This window comes from Hippopotamus amphibius, chromosome 8 (assembly GCF_030028045.1).
Source record: "Hippopotamus amphibius kiboko isolate mHipAmp2 chromosome 8, mHipAmp2.hap2, whole genome shotgun sequence".
Classification (NCBI taxonomy): Eukaryota; Metazoa; Chordata; class Mammalia; order Artiodactyla; family Hippopotamidae; genus Hippopotamus; species Hippopotamus amphibius.
The window spans coordinates 84476843-84499078 of NC_080193.1; the positions used below are offsets into that span (position 1 = coordinate 84476843).

Below are 22236 nucleotides of genomic sequence, written 5' to 3' on the forward strand. Positions count from 1 at the left end.
TTTAAAAAGTCAAAAAGGAAAACATATCACATATATCACTTATATGTGGAATCAAAAAAAAAATGCTACAAATGAGAACTTATTTACAAAACAAAAAATAGACTCACAGACATATAAAACAAACTATGGTTACCAAAGGGGAGAGGGTGTGAGGGGATAAATTAGGAATTTGGGATTAACAGATACATACTACTATTGAAACATATAAACAACAAGGACCTACTGTATAGCACAGGGAACTATATTCAGTATCTTATAATAACCTATAATGGAAAAGAATCTGAAAAAGAATATATATAAATGAATCATTATGCTCTTCACCTGAAACACTGTAAATCAACCACACTTCAATTAGAAAAAAAAAAAGGAAAACAAGATTTAGGGGAAAAAAAGTACCATGACAAAATATACAAAGCACTCCTATAAATTTTTTTTAAAAACTCAAGCAACAAAAAGGAAAACTGGGCAAAGAATATGTACAGAGAAACCAAAAGAGAGGAAATACAGATGGTTAACACATACAGACAATATATTCTCCTGAACTTGTAATCAAGATTAAAATGAAGCCATACTAATGTTCATCCAATAATTTCACAGATATGTGAAAGACTACAATATCCAGAGTGCACTGAAGTATTCCGGCAGTATGGTATCTGAGGTGCGCAGCGCGCGCCCGCGCGCACACACACACAACTTTGCAATCCCACATTCAGAACTCTATTCTACAGAAAAGCAAGTGCTTATTAAACACATATAAACAAGGATTCAATCATTCATCTGCCAAAGAAATTCTGAACACAGACTCCATACCCAGAACTCTTTCGGAAGATGAGGTCACAGCTGTGAACAAAACACGGGAAGCAAGCAGACCACACACTAATAACTAAATGCTGAGAGGTAACAGGAGCTAATGAGACAAACAGAGGAGGTTAAAGGGAATGAACCTGGGGGAGAAGAGGACTGCTGAATTATAAAGCAGTAAGAAAAGGCATCCCAGAAGTTATGAGCAGTCACACGGATATCTGGGAGAAGAGCACTCTAGCTGAGCCCAGGGAGGAAGGGGGACAGTGAAAGGAGACAAGGTCGGAGAGAATTCCCTGAGGAGGGGGCCAGATTCCAAAGGGACAGCACCACTGTGAGAACAGCACTGACAGGAGCGAGACCATCCGACCTACGGTAGAAAGCAGCTCAGACAGGGATCAGATGGTGAGATGACATTGGTTTAGACCAGAATGAGGACAAGGCAGCAGTGAGAAATTACCCGATTCTGACTCTATTTTGAAGGTACAGCCTTGTATACAGTGAGAGAGAAAGAAGAGTCAAAAGTGATTCTAAGGTTTTTGGCTTAAGACATTGAAAAATATTGAGCTGTCATTTACTGAGAAAGGGAAGGCTGCAGGAGGAGCAGATTTTGAAAAAGAATAGTTCCGTTCTGTGAAAGGTAACTTTGGGAATTCTCGGCCTATTTATGGGCTCTCAGCCATGAGACTGGCTGAGATGGCGCGGGGAGTAAGAAGAGGTACAAACAGCAGACCCTGGGGCATGTCAGCATTTAGAGGACTCGGGGATGAGAGGAGGCGTCAGTGTTGACAGAGGAAAACCAGGAGGGTAGAGTCAAGGAGGACTGATCAGCTTTACACACATTGTCAACAAAGACAAATGGAAACCGAGGCACCAATGAGATGAGACTTCACACCTATTAGGATGGCCATTATTGAAAAAAGAAAAAAACAAACAGAAAATAACAAGCATTGGCTGGGAGGTAGGGGTGGAGAAACTGGAACCCTTATTCGCTGCTGGTGGGAATGTTAAGTGGTACAGCTGTTATTTAAAACAGACTGGCGGTCCCTTAAAAAAATTAAACACAGAATTACCATATGATTATAAATCAACAGAATAGAATTGTATTATATCTCAATAAAGCTGTTAAAAATACCAACAGCACAGTAATCCTCAATATTTATCCGTTTCCCCATTTTATGATTTATATTCATAGTACAGTGTAATATATGTACTTAAGATATTATTTATTTCATTGCTTTGAGGTAACTCAGATGATGAGTCAAAGAGATAGCTTGCCTTGTATCAGTTTAAGAAAAAAATGTAAGTTAAAAGCTGTACCTTTTTAAAGTTCATATATCTTGCACTATATTGTTGGATGTTTAGCATACCACTTTTAAATATATATACATGGATTTAGTACTATATAATATTCATATTGAAATTAACATTTTCCCTCCACATAGATCAACTTTGAAATTATTAAAAACACATAAAATCACTTATTTTGTCCTCATGATGAAACTAGATCAGTCTTTATCACAGGGATTGACACAACTACCATCACACTCCCTTGTAAAGTTAAAATATCAAGTAACTAATAAAGCACAAAATGATCAATCCAAAAAAAAAAGGCATTACCATATAACCTAACAATTCCACTTCTGGGCATATTTCAAAAAAAACTGAAAGCATGGACTCAAATAGATATCTGTTCACCAAAGTTCACAGCAGCATTATTCATAACAGCCAAAAGACAGAAACGACCCAAATATCCATGAAGGGTAATGTATAAACAAAATGCAGCAGCCACACTGGAATATTATTCAACCTTAAAAAACGAATGGAGTTCTGATACATGCTGTATGTATGAACCCTGAAAACATTACATTAAGTGAAGTAAGGCAGACACAAAAGGACAAACATCTGATTCCACTTATATGAGATACCTAAAACAGGCAAATTCATAGAGATGGAAAGTGCAATGGTGGTTGCCAGGGGCTGACAGAGTGGAAGAATAGAAAATTGTATTTAATGGGTACAGAGTTTGGAATGATGGCAAACTTCTAAAGAATGGCTAATGGTGATGGTTGCACAACAACATGAATATACTTAATGCCAATGAACTATACACTGAAAGATGATTACAATGGCAAATTTTGTTATGTATATTTTACTACAATTTTTTAAAAATCAAAAAAAAAAAAAAAAGAGGACTGAGATTTAGACACTGGACTTAACAACATGAAGGCTACTATCGACCATGAAAAGAACTGTGGTTAAAGGTCAAAGCCCAACTGGAGAGAGTTCAAGAAAGAACAGGAAGAGAGCTCTACGAAGAGGAACAGAGAAATGAATAATAGGACAGGACAAAACAGTTCCTTTTGTTTTAATTTTTTTTAAATTTATTTTTGGCTGCGTTGGGTCTTTGTTGCTGCACGTGGGCTTTCTCTAGTTGCAGTGAGCGGGGGCTACTCTTCGTTGTGGTGCACGGGCTTCTCATTGCAGTGGCTTCTCTTGTGGAGCACAGGCTCTAGGCACTGCGGCTTCAGTAGTTATGGCACGTGGGCTCCATAGTTGTGGCCTGTGGGCTCTAGAGCACAGGCTCAGTAGTTGTGGTGCATGGGCTTAGTTGCTCCGAGACACGTGGGATCTTCCCGGCCCAGGGATCAAACCCGCGTCCTCTGCATGGGCAGGCGGATTCTTAACCACCACCAGGGAAGTCGCTCCTTTTGTTTTAAAAATAAGAAATAAAAGGAGTTCCCTGGCAGTCCAGTGGTTAGGACTTGGCACTTTCACTGCTGGGACGTGGGTTTGATCCCTGGTTGGGGAACTAAGATCCCACAAGTTATGGCCAAAAAATAAAAAATAAAAATAAGAGACAGTATAGCTTGTCTGCATAGTGATGGCTATGACCCAAAAGAGGAAAGGAAAGGATTACATTCATTCCTCGGAAACCTCAGGACCATTTCCAGGACCACCCCCCGCCCCGCGATGCTCCAGTCCCCTACATAAAATAACACAGTATAGTCAGCTCTCTGTATCCATGGATACGGAACCCATAGATACCAATGGTCAAATGTGTGCAGAGACAGTCACATCCTTGGGTGGGAGAGAGGGTGAATGTGGTACCCAAGTGGAAGAGGTTAGCTTTAGATAGTAATAGGGAGGCAGATGCATATGGGTGGGTAGAAGTGCTAACAGGAGCTGGTAGAATATCCTCTTCTGGGTGCTTCCGTGTTATCACAGAACAGGAAGCAAAAAAATCACTGACTGACAGGGAAGAGGAAAGGAAAGTATTAAAAAAAATTAAGGAGAAAGATCTGGGGGAGAATGAATACATGTGTATCTATGGCTGAGTCGCTTTGCTATGCACCTGAAACTATCACAACATTGTTAATCGGCTATATGCCAATATAAAATAAAATTTTTAAAAATTAAGTATAAAATAGTCATCTAAGAAAGCAGAATGAATGGAATAGGAAACAGAGCAGGATCACCTGGCAGCTCAAAAGGCCCACTAGAGGTCAGAAGCCATGGATGTGAAGTGAGACCAGTCAAGCTGGTTGTGTGCTTTCCAGCCAAGGTCAGCTGATAGAGCATAAATATGGATCAAGGAAGCTGGATTAATCAGGGATGGGATTTTATCAGGCAAGTACCAGAACAAAACAGGGGTAAAGGGAGGAAAGACAAGGAAACTAAGACTATTTCCAAGGGAGTGAGTGTAATAACTGAAAAGGGAATTTTAACTTGAGAAAGGAAGGCCACGAAGAGGGAAAGGGTTTATGAGAAAGAGAGAGATCAATGGAATTAGATCCTGGCTCAGGTTACAGAATAGTGGAGCTGAGGTGCTTAAAAGGGAGTATAAGTTGGAACCATGGGAGGTAATGGTCTGCACAGAATGTCTGAAATCGAGATTGCTGAGGGTGTATAGTTATTGATCATGGGGAGGTCTAGATTATAGTAATGGAGAAAGGGGAAGCAGAGGCAGACTGGAATAGGAGATCATTTAAGGACAGGAGGTCAAGGAACTGAAAAGCTGTGGCACTGGAAAGACTGAAACCGCTAAGACTCATGATAGGATGATTCTTAGTAAAGACACAGGAAGCCCGAGGTTCTAGTATTTAAGGAAAAAGGGGATAGATGACTATAACAAAAAGGAACTATGGTAAGTAGTACAGTCTGAAGGTAAAGCCTGGAGGATGTGGTAGCATTGATTCAAAGGCAAAAAACTGTTAAAGTAACCAGATTAAGCTCAAAACAGAGTCACTCACGCTAAGCCCCACATCAGCAAAGCAAAATTTAGCTAAATTTCTATGCTTAGCTCTCCCACAAGCGGAAGGCCTAGGTCAACCAATCAGCCTTGCCTGCTCAGCACAAGTTACCTGACCGAGCTCCAATACTACCCTTTGCACCATATAAAGGAAAGTAAGCCTGCTTTAACCGATCAGCAAATGCTCAGTATAACTTCCTTTCTCCTGCTCACTGTGATCTATAGAAATCTCTTGCGCTTTTTTTCTTTTTCTTTTGCCTGTGTTAGGTCTTTGTTGCTATGTGTGGGCTTTCTCTAGTTGTGGCAAGCAAGGGCTACTCTTCATTGTGGTGCACGGGCTTCTCATTATGGTGGCTTCTCTCATTGCAGAGCACGGGCCCTAGGCACTCGGGCTTCAGTAGTTGCAGCACACAGGCTCAGTAGTTGCGATGCACAGGCTCTAAGGCATGCGGGGTCAGTAATTGTGGTTCACGAGCTCTAGAGCGCAGGCTCAGTAATTGTGGTGCACAGACTTAGTTGCTCCTCGGCATGTGGGATCTGCCCGGACCAGGGATTAAACCCATGTCCCCTACATTGGCAGGCAGATTCTTAACCACTGCACCACAAGGGAAGTCCAAAATCTCTTGCTTTGTACAACAATTTGAAGCTCCTTCCTGTCTGCTAGATTGGATGCTGCCTAATTCCTGAATTGTTGAATAAATCCTACTAGATCAAAAAATTGTCTGTGGAAAATTTTCTTTTAACAACTAAAAAGAGAAAACAATCTAAAATCAAAGAACGGCTAAAGAACTTACACATCCACATTGTGGACGATTATGCAGCTATTGAAAACAAGTTACATGTACATGCGATTAACCTGGAGGGACTTCCACATAGCTTGCTACTTCCAGAAAAATTTAAATGAGGCTATAATTGGTCAAAGTACATTAATCTTTGAAGACTATAATAACTTCCACCTTTACTATACTCTCAGAACTGCTAATTAAAATAACAAGAGTCAAGTTTAACATTAAAAGAAAATGACCCATCATTATTTATACAATGATAAATTAGCCAACATTAAATCTTTAAATGTGAAATTGTGTGATTATAACTAGCTAGGGTCAAACACCTGAAATATGTTTTTAAAATGTTGTATGTAAATGGTCAACTGTATTACAACAAAATAAATTATTCACATTTTATATAAGTTTAATTAGCTTTGGTTTAAAATCATAACGATCAAGTTTAAGGAAAATCTCTCCCTGTGTGCCCTCTATTACTTGATAGGAAGGACACAGGAGACTTGGAGACAGTGGAGGAAGAGGAAAGAGGGCAGACAGGATTGTGTGTAATTGTCAGAAAACTGAAGACAGAAGTTGGGGTTATGAAAATAACTGTGTATAAAGTAAAGGAGTTTAATGCCCATCTACAAAATCACTTTCAAATATTATGCTTCAGGAGTATAAGAAATTCTGACATTAAGATAAAATTTTATGTTTTAAATTGTTACCAACGGGTATTAGTAATATCAGTCATACAACCTATATTAACTCCCCACTTTTCTTTAAACGCCCTCCCCGCAAAAGCTACAAATTCTCATATGAAAAGCTTCCAGAGACAATGTGTTTTAGTATCAGGTAAAAAATGTAAATGCCTGAATTCATGGGGCCAGGCCGGGGTGGGGGGGGGGGGGGGGGGGTATGGTGCATAAGCTGCCAAAGGTTTCAAGTTCATATTATCATATTCCACGGTTCTACCTGCTTAGATCTGGTTCATCTACAAGAACATCACAGGGTCAGGAGAGATGCAACATAGCAGTATCTCAATCCATCAACCTCCACAAGTTGGAGGACTGAACAATGGAAACGGAAGCCGCTCTGAATCTAAGACCTCTGCAATACCCAGAGGAGGGAAGAGGGCAGTAACACCATTACATTCACTCTGCCAATACAGAGAGTCTTTTATGCTCCCACACTGACCCCCACCAAGAAAAGGCATCTGAAAGTTCAACTTCCAGGGCAGGGGAAGAACCCCTACAACTTGCAGATTCTCCTACAAATTCACCGGGAGCAGAGGGAGTGACCCAAAGAGAGAGAGGAGGTGACAAGCAAATGCTCCAGAGAGGACATCCTGATGTTCACAGACAATTTATTTCTTGGTTAACCTTGCCCACCACCCAATCCTATTTCCTCCTCTCTATTTTCCTTGTAGCCTACAACACCCAAACATGCATCAGTGCTATATAACTATTCATATCTGGAAAAAAATACAGGTTAGCATTTTATCTCTAATGAGGTATAAGTAAGTAGACTGCACAACGATGAATATCAAGAATCTGAATTTGCTGGTGCAAAATATAACTAGAATTTTTCACCAAGCTTGCAATAAATGTGAAGCAATTCTGAGTACCAAGCAAGCAAGTACTATGTAGGGAGCTTTATACCATCTCATTTGTCACAAAAACCCAATTTCAAACATATCGGGCCCAAATAAACATCTAACAAATGAGGTGAAATTTTAACCAACATGTTTGACTCCAAAGCCCATCAAAACTTTTGAATTCCCCATACTCCCTAAACTCTAGGGTTAATACTTTATTATTAGCTTAAAAGGGGGGTTGGGGGGATAAAAAGCCCTTCACCACTTATATAATAGATTCTCCCTTCCACAAAAGTCACAATCACATACTTTCTACAGAAACCAAGAGTCCTGATACATTACCCAAATAACTTATTTTGAAATAAGAAACTGGGGTCAAGAAGGGAAGAAAGAAAGATTTCCTTCCCAGAACTAGGCTTTAATGATTGTAATGGAAAACGCTGCCAGCAATTATGATTTGCTGTCAGGAAAGAGTTTCTTTAGAGGCAGGCCCGTGGCTCTGATGAACACATTTGCTTCTCAGCCTCCCAATGCTAACATCCTAATAAAAATATGAAAAAGGCACATCTCCTTCAGGAGAATGGTTTCAAAACATTCACTGACTGTACACACTGCTGCAAAACAAATAAAACCCCGACCCAACTATAAAAAAGTTTTTTAATTCTTACAAATATCAACATATAAGCTAATTTATTATGTTGATTCAGTACTGCATTGGTTCTCATTCTTCCTTTACTGAAAAAGATTTTTCCTTTCTAAAACTTTGAATATTAATGCAATCTTTAACAACTTTAAAAATGTGAACTCTGACCTCGCAGCTGTTACTATTCTATGAATGAAATTAGACTGTAGAGCTGAAACTGAGCCCATTAGTCCATGTAAGTACTTCCGTAATACAACAAATTGAAAAGGTCAAGAAATTCTGGGACTTCCCTGGTGGTCCAGTGGTGAAGAATCTGCCTTCCAATGCATGCGACACAAGTTCAATCCCTGGTCAGGGAACTAAGATCCCACGTGTTATGGGGCAACTAAGCCCACACACCACAACTACTGAGCCCACATGCCACAACTAGAGAAGCCTGAATGCCACAACAAAAGATTCCACATGCCACAACTAAGACCTGATGCATCCTAATAAAAATAAGTAAATTGTGAAAGAAAGAAAGAAAGAAAGAAAGAAAGAAAGAAAGAAAGAAAGAAAGAAAGAAAGAAAGAAAGAAAGAAAGAAAGAAAGAAAGAAAGAAAAAGAGGGAAAGAAAGAAAGAAGGAAAGAAAGGGAAAGAGAGAGAAAGAGAAAAACGAAAGAAAAGAAAAGAAAAAGAAATTCTGGACCAGAGAGCCTTTAAAAGACATTTTTAGAAGACTGAGTCATACTACCATCTGGATTAAATGAACTTTCAATTCACAACTAGGAAATTTGATGAGAAAATAATAGTTTGGTCTTTTCAAGAAACCTACGAGGCTTATATTTATTCTAACCTCAGAAAATAAAATCTTGGCCCTAAAGACATGTACTGGAAGAGAGGGAGGAAGAAAGGAAAGGAAAGAAAGAGAAAAGAAAGGGAGGAAGGAAAGAGGGAGGAAAATTCAAGTCTTTGCCATAAGTATATTTAAGGTGGAAACTGAAAAGCAGTAAAGAAAAAAAAATTTCCCATTTAAAATTGTGTCAGGACTTCCCTGGTGGCACAGTGGTTAAGAATCCGCCTGCCAATGTAGGGGACACAGGTTCAATCCCTGGTCCAAGAAGATCCCACATGCCGCAGAGCAACTAAGCCCGTGTGCCACAACTACTGAGCCTGCGTGCTGCAGCTACTGAAGCCCGAGAGCCTAGAGCCTGTGCTCCGCAACAAGAGAAGCCCTTGCAATGAGAAGCCCACACACTGCAACGGAGTGTAGCCCCTGCTCACCACAACTAGAGAAAGCTTATGCACAGCAACAAAAACTCAACGCAGCCAAATAAATAAATAAAAATTTAAAAAAAAATAAGAACCACTTAAAAACAAAATTCCATTTCAAAAATTCTAACATTTTCTAATCAGATTACATTCTGCATGCTGGGGTGGTGGGTGGGCACCGGGGGGAACAGGTGCAAGAAAGGGGTGGGGAAAGCCTTTACTTCCTGTTCATTTTGAATCATGTGAATGTACTATCTTAACAACAACAAAAGCACTTTTTAACATACAGTCTAAAGATATTTGGGTGATCTGTGAGATTGTGCTGGTGTTTGACAGACTGATCCAACAAAGAGGAGAGGGGTTCGGATCTGGGTTAAGTTTCCCACCAAGTAAAGGAGAATTAACTGCTCAAACCAACACACACACACACACACACACACACACAGAGTTTTAATGCATTGGCAAAATCTGCTTTCATATATTCATTCTGACCTCTCACATCTCTGTCCCCTTGGCTAAAAGAATGAGTCAAGCATCCCAGAAAAGGAAACTGCCAGATGATGCTGACTTACATAGATTAATGTATAAAGCCTGAGGTCCACACAAAAAAAAGCAGTAAAGTGGCCCTCTTACCCATTGGAATGTCCCTTCACTCTTCCTTAGGGTTGCCAGATTTAACAAATAAAAATACAAGATGCCCAGTTAAAGATGAATTTCAGTTAAACAACAAATTCCAGTAAACATATGTTCATGCACTATCTACGACACATAGCAAAACATTATTCAACGTTTATCTGAAATTCACCTTTAACTACATGCCTGGCATTTTACATGGCAACCCTACTCCCATCCCCAATCCACCACAAAGTGGGAAAATTAGGATGACCAACCACTCTGGTTTGCCTGGGACTTCAGGGTTTCCTGGGACACAGGACTTTTCAGTACTAAAACAGGGAAGTTCCAGGCAAACCAGAATGAGCTAGTCACCCTACAATTAATCACTTCACGAAGTAAGCAAACCAATTACAGCCTGGGCTCCACCACTAGTTATGTCTGATCTTTCATTAATGAAATAACTTTTCTGTACCTTATTTCCCCACATGCACAAAATGGAAAGTGCAATAGATATAAGGGACTCTGGAAAAATGCAAAGGCATGATAAATGCTCATTATTAGTATAGCTGGTTTGAGTACAAACTTCTTGTCTATGTGGAGCTTCAAAGCAGACAGGTACTTGTTTTATTTGTGTACTTTATATACGATCTACTGAAGGTCCTATTACTTGCACACTGGTTTGACTGCACATAACTGTTCAACAGACCTGCTCTTTTTAGAACTTTGGCTACACTCTGGGTTGGATGCTGGCCCCCCACTTCCTTGCAGTGTAACATGACACAAGTCAATGAATATCCCCAAGCTTTAATGAACATCCCCAAGCTTCAGGTTCACTATAAAATACCTCACGAAACTCCCTGAGGAAAAAACAAGTAAGTAAAAGCATTCCACATAAATTACAAAATACAATGTATGTTTTAGCAGCACTTTAAATTTGTTTATACAAAACTATGAATACCAATATCAATATTTTTGTTTTATCTTGGTAATTTCTTATACCGCTAATTCCGAAGGTACTGAAGTCAATTCAACTGTACTCTGGTTCCACAGCCTAAGCGCTCAGCAAAACAGACTGGGTTTGACACTTAGCTCTACTACTTACTAAATGTCACCTTAGGTAACCTATCTTTCTAAGACTTGGTTTCCTCACCTGTGGAGAATAATATCTGTATCACATAAACAGTTAATACATGTAAAGATTACAACAACTGCCTCAAAATAAGCACTCAAATCTCAGCTGCTATTATTACTGATTTAATAAAGATCCAAAGGTTAGAAGCGGCTGAAATCATATATACACCCATGAAGTCCCTTATAAAATAGTAAGTGAAAATAATGATGCTTGACACATCTTGTATTTGGAATTGGTACCAGTCCGTTTAGCCTCCTTAGCTAGCCAGTCAGTTTTGGGAATTTCTCTCCAATGAGCTTCAGTTAGGTGATGACAAATTTATGTTTAAGAAAATACATATACTAATATTTTTTTCACACGTCTAAGTACTTCATGCAAAGATTTAAATGTCCTCGGATTTTCCAACACAGAACTATTGAATGCCACTCTCTGGATCCCACTCCAGCCTCAGAAGTAGAGAATACATGTGAAATACAACTCAGGACCAATTCTATTTAACCAATTCAACTTACACAGCCTCCATACATCTAAAGAAGGTGATCCTCAACAAGCTTCTCTAACTCTCTGGGGTTTAGGCCCACCCTTAACAACCTCATGCCAGGACCCAGCACAACGCACAGGGAAGTACTCGGCGGTGGCTCTAGAGTCCATTCATCTATCTCATTATCACGTGGTCTATCACCAAACAAGTTCCCACCCAGACAACCACACATACACAGGCCCCAGGTTCAGGGTTCTGAATCATTTTGCCTCAACTTCCTCATCTATGGTAAAACCAACTCCTACTCTGCTTTCTACTTAACCTTACTAAAACATACACCCTCCTCTTCCTATGATTATATCCAAAAGAAGCGACAATGAAATTCTCTCTACAAAAGTACACCTTTTGACAAGGTTGATTCACTGAAGGGGAACAGGGAAAATGGCATGTTAGTCACTATTACCGTACCCAAATGGTGGGGCAGAGAAACCAAACCCTAGGAGCCCTAACTTAGTAGTGTTATTTTGACATATCAATATTTACCAGTATGTACTAACCAGCCAAGAACTGAATTTCTTGATTATATTAAGATATATATTAAATAGGACTATTTTCCCCTTTAGTACTATTACCTTTTTTTTTCCAGAATTGGTTTAGTGAGGGTTTATTTATTTATTTATTTATTTATTTATTTATTTATTTATTTTTAGCTGTGTTGGGTCTTCACTGCTGCACAGGAGCTTTCTCTAGTTGTGGAGAGCGGGGGCTACTCTTCGTTGCGGTGCTCAGTCTTCTCATTGCAGTGGCTTCTTGTGTTGTGGAGCACAGGCTCTAGGCACGTGGTCTTCCAGTTGCTGCAGCACATGGGCTCCATAGTTGTGGCTTGTGGGCTCTAGAGCACAGGCTGAGTAGTTGTGGCGCACGGGCTTAGCTGCTCTGTGGCATGTGGGATCTTCCCAGCTCAGGGATCAAACCTGTGTCCCCCACATTGGCAGGAAGATTCTTAACCACAGCACCACCAGGGAAGCCCCAGTACTATTCCTTATTTATTCCAGATATCTCTCACAAAATGGCTAATGAGGGGCTTCCTAGTCAACGCAACTAGAGAAAGCCTGCGTGCAGCAACGAAGACCCAACACAGCCAATAAATAGATAAATAATTTTTTTTTAAAAAGGCTAATGAGGGCCAACTATATAAACATTTCAGGAGAACATGAACTATTAAATTATACAATGACATCAGCTGGGCTGACTGGTACTTAATGGTCTTTACAATTCCAACTCAATCCCTCTAAGTGCTATATTTAGTATTACATGAACCTATACCTAGGATAGTAAGCAGATGGCTTTTTTTTTTTTTTTTTTTTTTTGCCACATCACACAGCTTGTGTTCCCCGACCAGGGATCAAACTCAGGCCGTCTGCAGTGAAGGCGCACAGTCCTAACCACTGGACTGCCAGAGAATTCCCCAGATGGCCTAATTTTTAAGTGAAGGTTGATTTAGCTGGATTAACAATTTCCCTTCTGAACTTACCTATTTTCTTCCCTAGAGTAAAATTTAAAATAAAATTAAAGAAAATTCAAAGGCTTAATAAAACAGTTCCAAACGAATGAAGTATGTCAGCAAAAGTAAATGTGCTTATCATGAGCAAAGTATGCATGTCTGAGGAAAAAAAGCTCTTCAGGTAAGTTTAGCCTTTACAGATATAAAGAGAGTCAAGTGTCTAAATTAAGATTTTCAAGATAATTTAACCTAAGATAATTTTTAAATGTTTATAGAAAAAAAGAATAAAATAAAATGCTAGAATAATTTTGCAATGTAAAGTCTACTGAAAACTATCCAATCTGACTTTATACCTATTCTTTCAATTTCAAGGATTTATAAATTGTTCAAGTAAGATTCTTTAGATATTTCCTTTTCTCTATTTGCCTCCTTACCGCAAAATCCCTTCTTATCTATATCCTGGCATATCAGTTAAAAACAAACTTAAGGAAAAGCAAAATAAAATTAGAAGTTATAAGTACACTGTGGAAATACATATAACTGGATGAATAGCCTATATCACAATGTCACATCAACTTCATTATTTATACTATCTGAAAGATAGTTAAGAATAAGGTTTAAACATGGAACTACTTCCTTTAGTCAATACTTAGTCTTTTACTGTTTTATTCATATGATTTTTTTTCCTTTTTTAATTTACATAAAATAATTTCTTTCTTCCATAAATTCTCAATTATTTTACCACTAATAAAGAACAGGTTTCAAAATCAAAGCTACTAAAAGAAACAATAGTTCAGGATGAGGTAGAACCCTGGTTCCTCCTCAAGGAATATATGTAACCATACCTTTGAGTTCTTCTGTAGGAACTAAGGCCCCCACCCAGGTAGAGGAAAGTAACTTCAGGCTGAGCACAAGATTTCTAACACACCACCCTGTTACCTCACCACCAGTCAATCGGAAGGAAGTCTGCACACAGTGGAAGATAACAAAGACTCTGACCCCCTCCGCTAATGATTACCTGTGATTAACTTCCCCTTTCTCCCACTTAAAACTTTCCTGGTCAAGCAGAATCTTTATAGAATTGGTTCTTTGACGTGAGTCCACCTTCTCCCAGGTTGCCAGCCTCCTGAATAAAGCAATCTTTCCTTTCAAAAAAAAAAAATCAAAATCAAAGCTACTAAGATAAAGAGCTGTCTTCCCACTCCTCTCCTCCATTCTCCTATGCACCTCTGGCCTCCGTGGCTTTTCCATAAATGTTCAAAAACTACATTGTGTTTTAAAAACAGAAGTTGTAAGAAAAAGGAATCCACCTTCAATAGCTATGAGAAATATTTGGCCTGACTCTAGAAACCTTTTCGTGTTAGGTCAAGGGAGTAGCAGCCCTGCTGCTGTCCCCATTTCCTCCCAAACTTCTAATCTAAATCATCTTCACACACCAATGAAAATATTCTGAATTTCTCTCTATTGCACAACCATACACACAAGTAACACTTTCTGCTACCTTTCAAACATGGAATACTGGACCAAGTGAGTGACTAAATCCTGAAGGCCATCAAAATTTGTCTACTCCATAACATAATTATGAATGACTAGAATCATGGATAGAATCTCCCTTTTTTTTTAATTAAAATAACTGAACATCCAGAGTAATCAATTTGCTGTGAACCTGTAACAGATGTAAGACACTACTGAATAGCAATGATAACGAATCTAAATTTACTCACATACAATCATATTTGCAGGGCTCTCTTTCAAATCCTACATGTCATTTTTAGGGAGACTACTAATAAATAGCATTTAGATGAAACTCTAATCAAAAATCTGCTTCTCCAGATTTCTTAGTTTTAAATGCTTCAACCTAACAACTACACAAAGGACATACACACATGTGAATCAGGTCAATTTTTACATTATTTCTTAAGTCACAGAACTTCTGAATGTGAGAAGTTCCCAAATGTGAAGAGATGGGGTTCTAAGTTTTAGAATTTAAGACACTGGGTTTCCCAAATAGTTCATGAAATTCCATTACCTTCACAATACAGTTAACCTATATAAAATGATGAATTTCCTTTCCCCTTTTGGGTACCTGATCAAGTCTAGGCAAAATTACAAGAGACAAAGTTATCTTTGTCACCTTGCCATAGCACTTTTTTCTCCATACACTGTCTCCCTCCCCTACCCTAAGCAGATGGACTAAAATTCCAAAACCACTTCCTTCTCTACCCCAATAAAGGCAATATTAAGGGCAGTCATTTATATAAATGCTTTACTACTTAATACCCACTGCTCAATACACAGTAAATTAACTTTGCAATTTCAATTTTATTATAAATCTAAACTCTGTTGATCATTTCTTAGCTAGAAATTTCAAGTTTGGGGTTTCCAAAGAATTTCCCTTCTTTTTTAATCGCCAAAAGATATTTTTAGAGAAAATACTGTTCCAATATATTCAGTCACTTCAAAGCATTCTTCATTTAGCCAAGTATATTATCACTCAAGAAGATGTAGGCAAAGAAATGTTTAAAGTAAAGTGAAGGGGACTTCCCTGGTGGCACAGTGGTTAAGAATCTGCCTGCCGGGCTTCCTAGGTGGCACAGTGGTTGAGAATCCACCTGCCAATGCAGGGGACACAGGTTCGATCCCTGCTCCAGGAAGATTCCACATGCCACGGAGCAACTAAGCCCGTGTGCCACAACTACTGAGCTTGCGCTTTAGAGCCCGTGAGCCACAACTATTGAGCCCATGTGCTGCAATTACTGAAGCCCACACACCTAGAGCCCGTGCTGTGCAACAAGAGAAGCCACGGCAATGAGGAGCCTGCACGCCACAAAGAAGAGTAGCCCCCACTCACCGCAACTAAAAAGAAAGCCCGCGTACAGCAAAAAAGACCCAACACAGCCAATAAAAATAATAAATTAATTAATTAAAAAAAAGAAAAGAATCTGCCTGCCAATGCAGGGGACACGGGTTCAATCCCTGGTCTGGGAAGATCCCACATGCCACAGAGCAACTAAGCCCGTGCACCACAACTACTGAGCCTGAGTGCTGCAACTACCGAAGCCCGTGTGCCTACAGCCCATGCTCCACAACAAGAGAAGCCACCGCAATGAGAAACCGGAGCACCACAACAAAGAGTGAAGAGTAGCCCCCACTCGCCATAACTAGAGAAAGCCTACGCACAGCAACAAAGACCCAAAGCAGCCAAAAAAAAAAAAAAGAGAAGGCACATCAACGGGCAAGGTACAATATATTGCATTCTCCATCATACCTGCTTCATTAAAAGATGGTAATTTTGGATACACACATAAAAAGCCTGGAAGGACACACTCCAAATTGGTAAGGAGTAACCTCTAGCAAAAGAATCAGGGGATAGGGAAGTTTCTCTTTCACTTACACACTCCTTACTGTTTACAGTTTTTAATAACAAACATTCTTTGTGTAATTTCTTAAAATCAGCAGAAAACAAAGTTAGTAAACTCAACGGATGTGGGCAAAGGTTTTGAAATGATCTTCCGAAACAGAAAGTGAAAGTCAACACCCATGGTTCTAGTAGACAAAATGCTTATCGTTCTTATATTCTCAAAGCACTTGATCAACGGGGACTCTTTCTTATAACATTTGTATCCAATTTTACTTTCACTTCTCAGAACATCTGCTCCTTAAATTCTCACCCCAAAATTTCACAAACTAATTCACTTCAGAAGTCACAGTGAGAAAAGAATAAAACTATGTTACATTTTACCCCATGACAACTAATTAACGGGCAGATCTTGCTATAGCTTAATAAAAAAATCCACTGCTGTTTCCCTGGCCTTCAACCCACAATTTCTGTTAAAATGTCCAGTAAGAAATTTTAAATGACCATCACATGTTAAAATGGTACTACCAGTCTAATTCATGTTAAATTCTGCAAAATAAAGAGGATACTGAGTTCAAACTCTTGCAGATATACTTAATGAAATTCAAATTGAGGAAAGGACAGTTAAATAATATTGCTGAACATGGCTTAATATTCCAATGGGCTTAGATGGAATTAAAATTAGTATAAAAGCTACCTTCTCATAACTTTCATAATTCTACAATCAATCGCAAAGTGGAACGAAAACAATCTTTTCCTTCTCAGTTTACTCACACTTGGTTTTAACTTAATATGTTTTACCCCTAACAGAAATTTTGTAGTTAAAAAAATTAAACATTTTACCAGTTGACAATGGTAGGAGGTGCTAGGGCCTTCAAGATATGTGCCTTTGTTTCAATACCTGTCAAAACAAACACATGAAGACAAGCATTACTACTCCTCGTCTGGTTAATCACAGAGCCAAATGTGACCTTTTCCTGGAGATACTTCTATCTCCAAACCTCACAGAAAAATTTCTGAGTTTTTCTGGAAACATCATTTATCATACTAGCAAATGACATTTTTATCATTTAAACTTTTACCAAAAAAGCATATTATATATGCCACTACACCTATTGCTAAATACTAACATCACCAAATGCTACAAGAATGCAGAGCAACAGGAACTCTCATTCATTGCTGGTGGGAATTCAAAATAGTACAGCCACTTTGGATGACAGTTTGGCAGGTTTTTTTAATTTATCATCTTAATCACTTTTATTGATTGATTGATTGTGTGCGTTGGGTCTTCAGTGCAGCGCACGGACTTCCTCTAGTTGTGGCGAGCGGGGGCTACTCTTCGTTGCGGTGTGCAGGCTTCTCATGTTGTGGAGCATGGGCTGTACGCACTCGGGCTTCAGTAGCTGTAGCACACGGGCTCAGCTGCTCCATGGCATGTGGGATCTTCCCGGCCCAGGGATCAAACCGGTTTCCCCTGCATTGGCAGGCAGATTCTTTTTTTTTTTTTTTTTTTTTTTTTTTTTTTGGCACACGGGCTTAGTTGCTCCGCGGCATGTGGGATCTTCCTGGAGCTGGGATCAAACCCATGACTTCTGCATTGGCAGGCGGATTCTTAACCACTGCGCCACCTAGGAAGCCCCTGGCAGGCAGATTCTTAACCACAGCGCCACCAGGGAAGTCCCAGCAGTTTCTTGCAAAACTAAACATACTCTTACCATATGATCCTGAGATTGAGCTCCTTGATATTTACTCAAATGAGTTGAAAATTTTTGTCTAGACAAAAAAAAAAAAAACACTGCGCACAACTGTTTACAGCAGCTTTATTTGTAAATGCCAAAACTTGGAAGTAACGAAGATGTCCTTCGCCAAGTGAATGTATAACTGCTATATCCAGGCAATGGAATATCATTCAGCACTAAAAAGAAATGAGTTATTAAGCCATGAAAAGACACTGAGGAAACTCAAAATGAGATTACTAAGTGAAAGAAGTTAATTTGAAAATTTACATACTATATGATTCCAACTATATGACATTCTGGAGAAGGCAAAGCTATTGAGACAGTATTGGGACTGCTAAGACAGCAAAAGGTTGCCATGGGCTAAGGAGGAAGGAGGAATGAATGGATAGAGCAGAGAGGATTTTCAGAGCAATGGAACTACTCCATATGATGCTATCAATAGAAGGGCAGATACACGACATTACATATTTGTCAAAATTCATGGAACGTACAATATCAAGTGTGACCTCTAATGTAAACCAAGGAGTCTGTGTGATAATGACAGCTCAATGTAGGTTCATCGAGTGTAATAAATGTACCACTCTGGTTCAGGATATTGATAGTGGGGGAGGCTGTGCATATGAGAGGACAGGTGATATATGGGAAATTTCTCTACCCTCTGCTCAATTCTGTCATGAACTTGAAACTGCTCTTAAAAAACAAAATCTTTTTTTTAAAAAAAGATATATCCAAAGCTTTTATAAAGCATATTGAGTTGTTTCACTCGTTATGATAGTCAAGGAGAATTAGTAAGATTTATAATAGTTTTTCATGTATATACAATACTTTCATACATTAGCTCAATAATTTTCTTAATCACATCCAAAGCAGACAGGTTAACTGTCATTAAAGTCAATTAAAAAAATATATTAACATCAGCCCAAACTCATAGTAGAGCTAACAGTAAGTATTTTGAATCAAAATTTAGCACACCACTGTCTCATTATTAATCTCCTCATTCACTTTAAGGCAGCCAAATACACTTTAAAAAGGGCAGGCCTTCCAACCAGATATATCTGGGTCCAAAATCCCTGCTCTGTTTTTTATTAGCTATGATTCTAGACACTTTCATTCATTTATTCATCCATCTATCCAACTGTCCATGCGAGGGAGATCTTATCAATTTACTTATTTCTTGTGCCAGTTTTCTCATATGTAAATGAAGACAGCAAAAACACATGAACAATTCACGTCCATATTTGTAGAATTTCTATAAATAAAAGGTGACAATAGAAAAATAGGTTATGTATATTCACAGAAAAAATCCAAATGTCTATTAACTATGAAAAAAAGGGTCAACATCACCAGTTGTCAAGGAAATGCAAAGTAAAACAATATAATTTTCCCCTATCAAATTTTTTTAATGAAAAAAATCACAAATATTGGTGAGGAATTGAAAAGAATGAAATAAAGCCATCTGCAGCAACATGGATGGACTTAGAGACTGTCATACTGAGTGAAGTCAGTCAGACAGAGAAAGAAATATCGTGTGATAAAAAGATATGATATAAATGAACTTATTTACAAAACAGAAACAGACTCACAGACTTAGAGGATGAACTTACACTTGGGATGGGGGAAGGATGAGAGGAAGTGATAGTCAGGGAGTTTGGGAAGTACACACTGCTATGTTTAAAATGGATAACCAACAAGGACCTACTGTATAGCACAGGGAACTCTGCTCAACATTATGTGGCAGCCCGGTTGGGAGGGGAGTTTGGGGAAGAATGGACTGTGCACCTGAAACTATTACAACATTGTTAATGGGCTACATTCCAATATAATATAAAAAGTTAAAAAAAAAAAACAAGTATTGGCAAGGATATAGGAAACAAGATAGTTCTTGGCATGATAGGGGGAAGTGCAGCTACTCTGGAGAACAATTTGGCAGCAAAAGTTAAAATGTGAATTCTATGATTTAGCAAATCCCTTCTGAGAAATTTGTCCTAGAGAAGCTCTGACACAGGTGCACACTTACTTTACCTTGTTTTGTTAATTAAACAGTCTAACATGACAAGTCCTAGTATTCAACTGACCCTCAACAAATGCTGAATCTCCTCAACAAAGATTTACTGATCCATACATTTTGGGCCAAGTAGACAAAAAGAGAAGAAACTGCAGGCAGTAACAGTATTTACAAAAGCAGAGGTATTCAAGAAAAGGGCAATTTAAGAAAATTCTAGGGACTTCCCTGGTGGTCCAGGGGTTAAGACTCAGCACTCCCAATATAGGGGGCCCAGGTTCAATTCCCTGGTCAGGGAACGAGATCCTGTATGCCACAACTAAGAGCCAGCATGCAGCAACAAAGATTCTGCATGCTGCAACTGAGACCCAGTGCAGCCAAATTAATAAATATGTGGAAGAAAGAAAGAGGAGGAAGGGAGGGAAAGGAAGACAAAGGAAAGGAAAGGAGAGGGGAGGGGAGGGGAGGAGAGAGGAGGGAAGGGAAGGAAAAGGAAAAGAAAAGGGAAATGAAAAGAAAAAGAAAACTCTAAGTATCTGTCATAGGCTGATTAGCGACCTCAAAGGTTATCAGCCCTTAATCCCTGGAACCTGTAAATATTACCTTATTTGGAAAATGGGTCTTGCAGGTGTTATTAAATTAAGGCTTTTGAGATGGGGAGACAATCCTAGATTATCCAGGGGGCCCTAAATGCCAACACAAGTGTCCCTGTAAGAGAGAGACAGTAGATTTGACACATACAGTGAAGTTAAAGATGCTCACCTGGAAGCCTGGAGCAGTGCCACGGACCGTAACAGTCACAGAAGCTCAAGAGGCGAGAACAGCGAGCCGCTGGAGGGAGCCCAGCCCTGGCAACACCTTGATTTCAGCCCAGTAATGCTGATTCAAACTTTTGGCCTCTATTAACTATAAGAGAATAAATTCCTATTGTTTTTAAGCCACCAAAATTGTGGTGTGACAGCAGCTCTGGGAAACAAACACTGTACCTCACCTACCATTGTCCAGTGTGCCACACTAAGTGCTAAGACATTATCCAGATCTCTGAAAAGTCATTCAGATTTTTATGCAGGAGAACGGCATAATCAGATGTGCTTCGAAATGTTAAATCTAGTGCCCATGTCGAGAATTTATTGATGGAAAAAAACTAGAAACAGGAAGATACATCAGAACCAAAAACAGAAGATAAAGCTCTAGATCACCAGATATTTCAGGGAAAAAAAAATCACAATGAGAGATGAAAACAAAAACAGGGCAGGGGGCACAAAATGGAAATAGACAATGTAGGAAACAGAGGAAACACTTTAAATATGTATACGTAATTAATATTCTCAAAGGAATAAGAGAGACCTATCTTGTTGATGGAACAAGAATAGGATGGTATACAGAAGGACTAAAAATAAGAAAAAGCTCTTGGAAGTTAACAACAACAAATTAAAGAGTCAACAGATGTATTAGAAAATGATGTTGGGAATATTTTCCCAGAAAGGAAAACAAAAGCAATGAAGCAGAGAACAGAAGATTAAAAAGAATGTTTGTTTGTTTTTAATTAGGTGTCAAATTAATTCAAAAGACCAAGTTCCACTAAAAGGAGTTTTAGAAAGAAAGAACAAAGAATGAAGAGGCAGAAATTACTGAAGCTTTCTGCAATAAAATATCCCAGAGCTGGTGAACACTAGTCTTCAAACTGAAAGGGCCTGCTGAGTACTGAGCGGATGAATGCAGGAGTAAAATAACTCTAGACACAGCCTTATCAATTCTCAAAGCACCAGGTATAAGAAGACCCTAAAAGCTTCCCAAAAAAAACAAAAACCAGGTTACTTACAAATAAGATGATTCTATAATTAGTCAACAAAGAAGGATACTTCTGAGAGTAAAAGCATGTATTATTGTAAAATAAATCTGAAGCTGTTACAGACAAACCAGGATGTACAGTCACCCTTCCTAGAAAGGAATAAGAATCATACTGGCAGCAGATGTCTCCGCAATACTGGACCCTAGAAGGCTATGAGCAATGCCTTCAGAGTTCTGAGGGAAATTTTAATCCAGAATTCTACTTCCAGCTAAATTCCTGATCAACTGCAGGTAGAATAAAGACA

At 38.9% G+C, this 22236-nt stretch overlaps 1 protein-coding gene across 4 annotated transcripts in view; it reads right to left on the minus strand.

Annotated features, from left to right (window-relative positions):
• The window catches only part of ACSL3 (acyl-CoA synthetase long chain family member 3), an 86439-nt gene that overhangs the window by 44913 nt on the left and 19290 nt on the right, over window positions 1-22236 (minus strand). For 2 of the 4 annotated variants that reach the window (XR_009055087.1, XM_057745515.1), the window contains exon 2: window positions 17243-17300. The exons of 1 other annotated variant lie outside the window; for it this stretch is intronic. The gene's annotated coding sequence lies outside the window, so the exon portion shown is untranslated. Of the gene's footprint in view, window positions 1-17242; window positions 17301-20902; window positions 21047-22236 lie in introns of all 4 variants that reach the window. One more of the 4 variants, XM_057745516.1, reaches the window with a different exon arrangement.